General features: G+C 41.6%; 1 non-coding gene across 1 annotated transcript; it reads right to left on the bottom strand.

Annotated features, from left to right (window-relative positions):
• Nucleotides 1-6,688: 6,688 nt before the first annotated feature.
• Nucleotides 6,689-6,791, bottom strand: LOC130466633 (small nucleolar RNA R71). The gene has a single exon (XR_008926805.1). It is a non-coding gene; the product is annotated as a small nucleolar RNA R71 (small nucleolar RNA).
• Between the last annotated feature and the right edge of the window lie 4,842 nt (nt 6,792-11,633).

Genomic DNA, 11,633 nt, shown 5'->3' with positions numbered 1-11,633 from the left:
AACTGATGGGGGATTCGTGGGAGTCATATCAGGAGGACCGGCCTCTAGAGACCATGAAAGGGCAAAGAGATTATGCAAGAAGGCTGGGACAAGTAATGCTCTCAGGTAAATCACCAATGGACCATTTCCCAAGAATTGAAATTTGCGAGTCCGATGGTGGACGAATAGCTACCCCACATGGTGGACGAATATGAGAGTGAGGCGTATAGTTGTCGACACTGGAAGCTCGTCCGACATCATGAGTGTTGAATGTCTGAGCCGTCTAGCTCATGATCCAAAAATATCGAAAAAATATATTCTCCCATTATTGGTTTTGGAGGAAGCATCATACACTCGGTAGGAGTAATATCATTATCAGTGAGGATAGGAGGACACAATGATGGTAGAAAAATGAATGTGAACTTCGTAATTGTCAAGGATCTGACGACATACAATGTCATATTGGAGTGTCCTACATTAAACAAAATCAAGGCGGTGGTAGTCACCCACCTGATGCTATTAAAGTATGTATGCAATGATGGGAAGATAGGAACCATTCATGGTGACCAGCAACAGGCGTGAGACTGTTATTTAACTACCCTCAACCCGACCGCATGGAAGAAGGATCAAGTCGAGGCAGGAGTCAAAAGGAAATGTGAAGAAGTGAACCCCACGGACCTTGTCGAAGACATTAATACAAAGACTGAAAAAAGTGGCTAAAAGTCATATCTGATAGAATTTTATGTAAGCGCTAACTACACGGCCAATATTTGTAAAGAGCCAACTAAACGACTAAGACTTTGTAAGTGCTGACTAAATGGCGAAATATTTCTTAGAGCCAAACAAAACGTCCAAATATTTGTACTAAATAGTCCCATCCCCTATCATCAATTACACACAAAGATTAACTAAACATTTGTTAATCACTGAATTACAAAAGACGTCAATAAAAATTGACTCCCATTCGCTGAACCGACGTGAGAAAAAGACTAATTGATTGACCGCCTGAGAAGTGGCCTAGATTAGCGCCCCTATTATACTGATCACCTAAAACATAGGGCTTACCTTCCAAACTCGGCCTAATAGGCCTTACTCAGACTAACTTGAGTAAAACCCTCACCCTAAAGTGGTAAAACGTCCATAAGAGCCATGAGACAGCCCCTTTGAAGACAGTAAATTCAGTCACTCATACTAACAAAATTATAAGTAGACACGTCGTGAAAACTTGAACAAAAATAGATAAAAACATCTAAAGAGTGCTCAGAAGGCACCAAAATTCTAACATGCGCTCGCGACGCAGGAAAATCAAATAAAGGGTGCTCATAAGGCACCAATGTTAGTACATGCGCTCAGGGCGCAGAAAATCAATAAACACAAATTAAAGATGGGGGGCGGTTGAGCTACCATCTTGGACGTCCTGCCCGGCAGGGGAATTCACCTCTTCCTTGTCCTCATCACCATCAAAGTGGAACTCAGGAGGCTCCACGCCAAGGCGTTGGGCTGCCAGGACAACCATATCATGTGAGATTCGAGTATGGAACCACTAGAAGTCTCAACCTTCCATCTCCTGGTCCCAAGCTCGTCGGGCCCCTTACATCACGGCCTCCTCACCAAGCTTGAAAGAGCTGGCCGCCTCTCTCAGAATAGTGCCCACCTCATCCTAAGTCTCTTGCACCTTCTTTTCGAGGGTGTCCACCTTTTTTGCGAAATTGGCAACTCGGTTGGAGACGTCCGCATACTCGGATCTAAGAGTAACTAGCCTCTCCTCATGCTCCTTGAGCTTATCGTCGTATTCCTTGGCATTAGCCTCAGTCAGCCATAGAGCGGATACCTGTGCATTGATGGTCACTTGCATATCATCCCGGATCTCTTCAGCCTTGTTGTCAGCATATTTCTCGTGGTTTTCTATTTGATCCTAATGCCTGAGCAACTCATGGTGCATACCACCACGGTACCGAACAACTTCCTCTATCATGATAAACAACTGTATAGATAAAACTGTTAGTATGGAGTACAGAACAACGAAAATTAAAAAGAATACTTGGGAACTCACGTCCAGCATAAGAGACTGCATGGCCCCAAAGTAGGCGTCCTCTATTCCAGGAAGAGATTCCACATACTCCCTAGGGATTGAGGCGTATACGGAGGAAATGATTTTATCTTTCTCCTCCGAGCTAAAATCGTCGGAAGGCGGAATCTCTGCAATCTCGGTCTTCCTCATCCTCTAGGGATCCAATCCACTTGTACAAATAGGGATAAAAATATCCCTCGGGATATGGTTAACCTAGACTTTATGCGAAGAACTCAAAAGAGAGAAGTCGAAATGGCACTGAAAAAGATGGGACGCAAGAGGGCAGTGGGGCCCGATGGTATACCTATCGAAGTCTGGAGATGTTTGGGAGAGAGAGGGGTTGTATGGTTAACAACTCTTTTCAAAAAGATTTGGGGAAGTAATAGGATGCCATTAGAGTGGAGGAAGAGTACTATCATCCCCTTGTACAAGAATAAGGGTGATGTCCATGATTGTGCCAACTATCGAGGAATCAAACTAATGAGTCTACTATGAAACTTTGGGAGCGGATTATTGAGCAAAGACTGAGGAAAACTGTGAAAATTTTGGAGAACCAATTTGGATTTATGCCTTGGAGATCGACTATGGAGGCCATTCATCTTATAAGGAAACTAATGGAGAATTATCGTGATAAGAAGAAGGACTTACATATGGTTTTCATAGATTTAGAGAAGGCGTATGATAGAGTACCAAGGGAAATCCTTTGGTGGGCATTGAGTAGGAAAGGAATTCCGAGGAAGTATATTGATATCATCAAGGACATGTATGAGGCAGTTAGCACGAGTGTGAGAACTAGTGTTGGTAAGACCGAAGAATTCCCCATTACGATTGGAGTGCATCAGGGTTCCGCATTTAGCCCGTTCCTTTTTGCTATAGTCATGGACGAATTGACGAGGTCAATCCAAGATGGTATACCCTGGTGCATGATGTTTGCAGATGATATTGTGTTGATTGATGAAAAAAAAAGAAGGAGTGGAAAGTAAGTTGGAGTTATGGAGAGAGACTTTGGAATCTCGGGGTTTTAGCCTGAGTAGAAACAAGACGGAATATATGGAGTGTAAGTTTAGTGGAGTCCAAGATAGAGAGACAGGGGAGATTACCTTAGATGGGAAAATTGTACAAGGCTCCGAAATGTTCCGTTATTTAGGATCTATTATCCAAAAGGATGGAGAATTGGATGGCGATGTGGCACATAGAATCAAAGCAGGTTGGTTGAAGTGGAAAGGCGCCACAGGGTTCTTATGTGATTCAGGCATGCCCCAAAGACTGAAGGGAAAATTTTACCGCACGGCAATTCGACCGGCTTTGTTATGCGGCACAGAATGCTGGGCAGTGAAACAATACCACGTGCACAAGATGAATGTGGCGGAGATGCGCATGTTACGTTGGATGTGTGGGTATACAAGAAAGGATCGTTTGAGGAATGAGATTATTAGGAAGAAAGTTGGGGTTGCACCGATTGAGTTTAAGATGATGGAAAATCGTTTAAGATGGTTTGGACATGTAAGCAGAAGACTAAGTGATGCCCCGGTTAGGAGGATAGAAGGGTGGCAAAGTGATAGAATTGCAAGGGGTAGGGGAAGACCTAAGAAACCTTGTAGGAAGGTGATTGAGCACGATATGAGCTTTCTTGTGATTGAGAAAAATATGGCTTTGGATAGGACAGAGTGGAGGGGGAGAATATACATTGATGACTTTATTTGATTTATACGGTTTCAATATTTCTGATGCTCTCTTTTTATTTTTATTTTTATTTTTTTTACTTTTTATTTTATTTTTAAAATACTTTTAAATTTTTAATTTTGCATGATATTTTGAAATGTACTTATTTTACTTATTCATTTATTTTAAACTTTAATTATTTTTTATTAGCTCTTACAATATTTTTATATAATATATATATATACATTTTTCTCTTATCTTACTTTCATTAATTCCACTTTCTCTTCCTTGTTTTTCTTATTATTTCTTGCTCCTTTCTGATTTGATTAGTGACAATGACGATTTCCTACGACGATTCATGTTAGCCGGCCCCAAATCATTTTGGGACTAAGGATTTGTTGTTGTTGTTGTTGTTGTTGTTGTTGTTGTTGTTGTTGTTGTTGTTGTTGTTGATTATGGTAAGTGCGAATCATGTTTACTTGGCAAAATGACAAAGCAACCTTTCTCTAAAGTTGGAAAAAGAGCAAATGAACTATTAGGTTTAATCCATACAGATATATGTGGACCAATGAGTACAAATGCTAGAGGTGGTTTCAGCTAGTTTATCACTTTCACTGATGACTTCGGTAGATATGGTTATTGATGAGCGGCATTTATGTCGCTCTAGGCCTAGGATTTTATAGAATTTTATTATGCTTTTTGTTAGTTTTGTATAGGTTTGTTGCATTTTTATCCCCTTATTCCATCTATGAACTTTTCAGGTAAAAATGTTGGAAATGATGGAAAAGACTTAAGAATTGCTCGAACTGAGCCCGTGCGATCACACAGAATTTCTGTGTGTTTGCACGGGTCAGCAAAGTGGTCTCCAAAGTCAAGCAGGCTCGTGCACTCGTGCCCCAGGAGTGTGTGCTCGCACGAAATCGAAAAAACGATGCAGGAACTATTTGGGATTTCGTGCGATCGCACAAAAAAGAGCCCGCTCGCACGGATTTTTGGTGGGCTCGCACTGATTTTCCGTGCGAGCACATGAAGATTTCTGAGAATTTGGCTAAGTCAGGCATGTGCGATCGCACAGGTTGTGAGCACGATCGCATGGATCGAAGAAGAAAAATCGTCGCTGAACACGTTCGCATGGAATCAGGGCCCGCTCGCACTGATGCGATCGCAGCTGGGTATGCTCGTTCGCACGGCTGCGCGGGATCCCCTTTTCGAGTTTAAACTTCTCATTTTTAGGGGTTTGTATACATAGAATTTTCATTATTTTTATTAAAAAAAGTTAATTTTAGAAATAGAATTTAGGAAGTTTGAGAAGGTTTGCTCTTCAAGCTAGTGTTCTAGAGAGAGAAACACATTGATTTCAAGCTTCAAATCTTTAATTTCTTCAACTCTTCTCTTTTTCTTTCAATTTAATTCAAGTTCTTAGTATGTTGTTCATGCTAATTTGTCATAGTTCTTTGATTGTTCTTCAAGTTCTTGGACTTCTTTTGCTTTGATTTTAATTCTCAATTCTCTAGTTGTTGATTTTAGTTTGCAATTGAATTCTTGATTCTCTCCTCTTATTCCTTCAATTTCTCGCTTGCTAGCTTAGTATTAATGGATTTTTTGATTCCTAGAATGGCTAGTGAGTAGATTTAGGTTAGGGAAAGGGGAGAATCTAGGGGCTTAATTAGGGGAACTTGATGATTTGATTGATGAATGATTGATGTGATTAAATTGATTTAGTGCTAGGATTTTCCATGATCAATTGAGTAGTAGTTGCAAATGCTAGTTGATTGAATTAGATTGGAATGTTTGATTTGGGTTTGGCAAGACATTGTGAGCCTAATTCATGCAAGTGAATGATAGTTCCTATTATATGCAAGCTAATCTAGCTTAGGACTTTGCGAAAGCTTTTCTATAGGCTAGGTTGCTTCGCGTGCTCTATCCGAGAGGTGGCGAGTACGTCATTAGTTTTCATTCCCCTATGTGTTATTTCATTACATCATTCATGATTTCTAGATGGTAGTTCATTTCCCCCGATTTCCCTAGACTATCCCCAACTCCCTAACGTTTCCCTTCCTTGATTCAATCTAGTTTAATTGTTAGATTAGCTTAATAGTGATAACTCAAATCAATCCTCTTGTTTGAATTAGCTTGACATTTAAACTCGATCGAGTACCATCGTTTCTTTGGGACGATCCCTTTACTTGCCACTATAGTCCATATAGTTGGTTAGTCTAGTGGTTCTATAAATTTTGTTTGATTGTGGCGTTGATCTATCAACGACGGGAAAACTCCCTATCAAAATGACGTCGTTGCCGGGGAACGGTCGTTGTTGTTGAGTTTAAGTTGAGACTAGTTCATCATTAGAAAATACAAAATCATTGCATTTTATAATTCTTGCTTAGCTTTCTTTTCCTTGGCATTGCTCGCGGTTTTCTTGAGTGTGTATGCTTGATAGGGGACGTGCTCGTCAAAGGACCCTCCATCCTCTTGACCTTGAATTGGAGAGGACTCTAAGGAGACTTAGGCGTGCTCGAACTAGCTCATCAAGTCATAATCGGTTCGAAGCCTTGAGTGTTGGCACGGAACAAGAAGAGAGTGAAGAAGTTATTGAGAACATGGCTCTCCCGGTTAAGAACTTGGGAATACAGGGAGTATTCGAAGCTACGTGTGGGATTCTAGCACCAACAACTAGTGCTAACAATTTTGAGATCAAGCCCGCCTTGATCAACTTAGTGCAAAGTCATCCCTTTTGTGGGAAAAGCAATGAGTCGCCTCACGAGCATCTCAAGCAATTGGAGCACTATTGTGACACAATAAAACACAATGGTGTGACATCGGATTACGTGAGGTTGACTTTGTTCCGCTTCTCTTTCCTCGGGCGTGCTAGTGATTGGCTTGACAAGGAGGTCAAGCCTAACTCACTTCGCACATGGAACGAGGTGACTAGTGCTTTCTTGAGCAAATTCTATTCTCATGGGAAGACGGCGGAGTATCGCCACAAGATTCAATCATTTGAGCAAAGGCGTGATGAGTCTCTTTTCGAGGCTTGGGACCGATTTAAGGAGTACCAAAGGGAATGCCCCCATCATGGGATTCCCAAGTGGTTATTGCTACAAACCTTTTACTTAGGATTGAGTCCAAGCTCGAAAACAAGTCTAGATGCGGGCGCGGGAGGCCCAATTATGAACAAGACTCAAGATCAAATTGAGGAGATAATCGAGGACGTTGTCCAAAATTACCAAGCGTGGCATGTCGGCGTAAGGGATTACGGTGGCAAGGGAAAGAATGATGATGGGAAAGGTTCGGTGTATGCCATTGAGCAAGCTTGGATCATCGAAAAGCTTAGCTCACGATTAGAGAAGCTTGAGAACACACCAAGCAAGCCATCTCCGTCTACAATTCAATCTCCGTCACCCACTCTTCTCACTAAGGGGAAGAGCGAGGTAAGTCCCTACGACACAATGCCTCCGGGCACCTTGTGACAATTGCCAAGATTTTAATCATTTTCCTAATGCATGTCCTTTAGCTCAAAATGTGTCTTTTGTGGATTTTGGCCCTTCGTATGAAGGTGATTTTGAAATTGGATATGCTCATGCCTTGAATGAGAGGTCTAGGAATGATAATCCCAACAATTAAAATTCTGCTAGGCAACCTAGAGGGGCCCCCATGTATGGTTCCCACCAAGGCTATAGCCAAGGAAGTGGGTATGATAGCCAAAATCGAGTTGGCTATAGAGCACAAGGCTATCAAAGCCAAGCGCCCTATGGTCAACCTCAAGGTTTTGGCAATCAAAGCCAATACAACCAAGGTAGTTACAATCCCAACCATCAAGGTGGAGGGGGTTATAACTACCCCTATGGGCAATTTAGGGGTGCCTCAAGCGGGGGTTATCCTTTGAACTTGGGAGGTCCTTATGGTGCATCTCAACTACCACCTCCCGGATTCAATGGACCAAGGACCTTAGGCAATCAATTTCAACCAAACCCTAGTGGTTATGGATTTACACCCCTACCACTCCCGCCTCTCAAGTCCAATCTTGAGGCTCTCATGGAGTCATTTGTGGGGGCGCAAGCCAAGAAGAATGTTGAGTTTGAGGATGGATTCAAGCAATCCAATACTCATTTGAAAATGATTGAGACCCAACTAGCACAACTTTCTTCCACTATCAAAGAGCAACAAGTGCATACAAGTCTCCCACCCCAAGGTCAACCTCCTAAGCAAATGTATGCAATTATGACAAGGAGTGGGAAGACTTTAGATTATAGTGCTACGCATGTTGAGGCTCCTTGCTCTAGGGGTGAGAGTTCTATGGGAAATGAGTCCTCGGACCGTGATGTTGCGGAAGAGAAGTCTCATGTCGACGACATGAGTGATGGTGATAAGTCGAAGGAGACTCCTCTTCCTCCTCTCCCAATTCCTCCTCCCCCCTACCCTCAAAGATTTGCCGGTAAAAAGCTTCATGAGCAATTTCATAAGTTTTGGGAAACCATTAGCAAGCTATATGTGTCATTGTCTTTCACTAAGGCGCTCAAGCAAATGCCACATTATTCTCGGTTCATGAGAGACATTTTGAGCGGCAAAAGGACTTGTAGCACTAATGAAACCGTGCACCTAACAAAGCATTGTAGTGCTTTGATCTCAAGTGCTTTTCCCCCAAAGCTCAAGGATCCCGGGAGCTTCTCGATTCCTTGTAGCATCCAAGAGCTTAAGTTTGATAACGCTCTATGTGATTTGGGGGCAAGTGTAAGTATCCGTTCAAAATCTATAAGAAACTTAGACTTGGCGATCTCACCCCTACCCATATGTCCTTGCAATTAGCCGATCGCTCGGTTATGTTTCCAGTGGGTAGAGTTGGTGATGTTCCCCTAGTGATAGGGAAGTTGACTTTTCTTGTTGACTTCATCGTCTTGGATATCGATGAGGATGCCCATACCCCTATTATTCTAGGGAGGCCATTCTTGGCTACGGCGGGTGATCTCATCGATGTTCAAGGTGGCCTTATCACCTTGAAGGCGAGAGACGCCAAGGCTAGTTTCAAGCTTGCAATTTGATGAACATTGTTGCTCTAAGATGAGAAGTTGCATGAAGGTTGACACCCTTGCTTATGTTGAGCACAATCATTCTTGTGCTAATGCTTCTAACAATCCTTGTGTTTTTAAGTGTGATTTTGAGATTGATAGGAAAGTGAAGAAGGATATGCACGCGAGCTCCTTTGTGCTAGGCGATTCCTATGATGACGTCATCACCATTCCCGACATATTCGGGGTGGACCTTGATGATGTGGGGTCACTCACTCCGGCATGTGATGGTAAGAGGTATATGAGCAAGAAGTCTAAGAAAGGCAATCCTGTGCCTAGGAAGACTTGGTTTGGTCCCCACTCAATAAGTGGTGGTTTGGGTGAGTTGTTTGTGCCCAAAGAGGCTAAGAAGTGCATGTTGACTAGTGATGACCCAAGGTTGGTTGTCTTTGACCCCCCTTGATCTTTTGGGGGGGGGGGGGGGTCCGTCAAGATAATGACGTTAAACGAGCTCTACCGGGAGGCAACCTGTGTATTGATTCCCTCTCTTGTCCCCCCCTGAGCTTTGGGGGGATTTGTCAAGCTAATGACGTTAAACGAGCGCTCCCGGGAGGCACCCCGTGACTTCTATGCATGATTTTGGTATTGTTTCGTTGTTGTGGGTTCATTCTTCCCACCAATGCCTTGTCCATCAATATTTTTGTGAGTTTGTTCGATTTTTACCGGTTCTTTGCGGGACTTGCTCCCACGACATCTCCGGTAACATCCTTCTATCTCTATTGCATTCTTTGGGACGGGCATATTGCATATGGGGCATTTGGTTGGATGGGTAGTTGTGCCCCTCCTTGTTTAGTTTTAGGCCTTGAGGACATGGCCTAATTCTAGCTTGGGGGGAGTTTTGTTGTGTAGTTGCCTATTTGTGATGCTCATGTCTTGAAACCATACCATTATGTGCACTTGTATATATTAGTTTCTTTGTTTTTAGTTTGATTTAGTTCGATTTTAGTTTCTTTTCTTTTCTTTTGTTTTGATTGTTTCCTTTTGTTCTCCTTTTTGGTGTGTTTTCTTATTTTCTTCCTTTTCTTTCTTTTTCTTTCTTTTCCCTTTCCTTTTGTCAAGGCAAGTTTTTCTAGGTTTTCTTAGGCAAGATTCTTGATTTGGGCAAATAAAATTGGAACTTGTAGACTAGAATGCTTTTGGTCCCGATTGGTAGATGTTTACACGGTTTTTAATGTCTTGGGTCGAATTTAGGATTTGGTGTTAAGGAAGTTGGTTAGAACTTTGGGTAGCATGAGTCTTGAACCCTTGGCTTGTGGTAAGATGGTGTCGATCTCTCTAGTGACTTGAAACCGGAGAGAGTGGTATTTTCTCCCATGTGAGGTTCATGTTCAAATTAGCCCAAACACATATACATATATTGAGTGGCATGGATCCTTAGCATTGACTTTCTTACTTCCCGAATTTGACTATTTCCTTCCCGAGACCGCGACCGAACTACTTTAGGTCCAGATAGAGGCATTTCTTTCGGTGACTATTTTTCTTTTTAGTTTAGGAATCTATTTTCTATTTTTCATATATTTTTATTTTCATTTGCCCCCTTGCTAGCCATTTGAGCCTTTCCCCTTCATTTCTTATGAGCACATTACAAGCCTAATAGCCTTTGTTTTATTTTCACCCTTAGAAGTGATAGTGAAGCTTTGAGTTATGATGCTTGTTGGTTTTGAATGAATATGCAAAGTTGAGGAATGATTGTTATTGGTATGAATTGTAAAGTTTGGGAAGTATGTTGTATATAGTGAATAAATAAGCAAAAGCAAAAGTTTTGAAAAAGCCAAAAATAGAGAAAAACAAGGCAATGAGAAAATTTTCATTTGAAACACAAAAAAAAGAGAAAATCAAATCAAGAAAAGTGCAAAAGAGTTGTAGTTTAGAATAGTTGTTGAATAACCTTGGGGGTACCCCAAATAAGTGGTATGAGTTTTTATTTGGTTCGTTTTGCTTTAGTTGAGTTCTATCATTGCGCTTCACTTTAGGTATGAGCACCAAATTACCAAATTTGTTCCACACCTTACCCCTAGCCTACGTTACACCCTAAAAGTCCTCTTGACCCTTTTGAGTTGAGTCATTGTCGGTGGAGGGAGGATTTGGTCAAGTTTATGGAATGAGATTGTCATGCTAAGATGTCGGGTAGCCTATCTTATTTTCTCTGGCGCCTTCGCGGTGTCTCGAGACGCTACTCTCAAGGGTGGAAAAGATCTAGAGATTTGACGTGGTATGCTGGGTTGAAGGGGAATTGACTAGTGTTCACCCTTAGTTCGCTTTGCTTGGCATTCGAATCTTTCACTCGACTTAGGACATTGGTTAGCGTGCATTTGTTTATTTGGTTAGTAATGTTAGCATTCTTTCATACTTGTTCCATAAAAAAGGCCCATTTCTTGAGTTTCGTAGTTTCATTTTTCATATTTTCGTTTTCTTTCTTTTCTTTTCTATTTTCTTTTCTTTTCCTTTCTTTCTTTTTCTCTTCTTTCTTTTTCTTTTCTTTTCTTTTCGTGGTTTGTTTTTCATTTTAGGTCTTGCCTTCATTCAAATTTTTGGAAGAGTTATGGGTGATACTCTTTGGAAACCCTTGCGAGATCCCACTCGCCCTCATGAGCGATTGTGAGGTTTAAAGAGCTTGTTGCATGCGCTTAAATGCAACCGTGATTCCTACGAAAGTGAGTTAGTGTGCATTCTAGTAGTTCTTATTTTCATAGTTTTATATTTTGAATAATGGCTCATTCTCTCCTATTTCATGCTTGGTTTGCTAGGGACTAGCAAACGCTTAGCTTGGGGGAGTTTGATGAGCGGCATTTATGTCGCTCTAGGCCTAGGATTTTATAGGATTTTATTATGCTTTTTGTTAGTTTTGTATAGTTTTG

This window comes from Spinacia oleracea, chromosome 1 (assembly GCF_020520425.1).
Source record: "Spinacia oleracea cultivar Varoflay chromosome 1, BTI_SOV_V1, whole genome shotgun sequence".
Taxonomy (NCBI): domain Eukaryota; kingdom Viridiplantae; phylum Streptophyta; class Magnoliopsida; order Caryophyllales; family Amaranthaceae; genus Spinacia; species Spinacia oleracea.
This window is presented reverse-complemented; position numbering and strand designations above follow the sequence as displayed.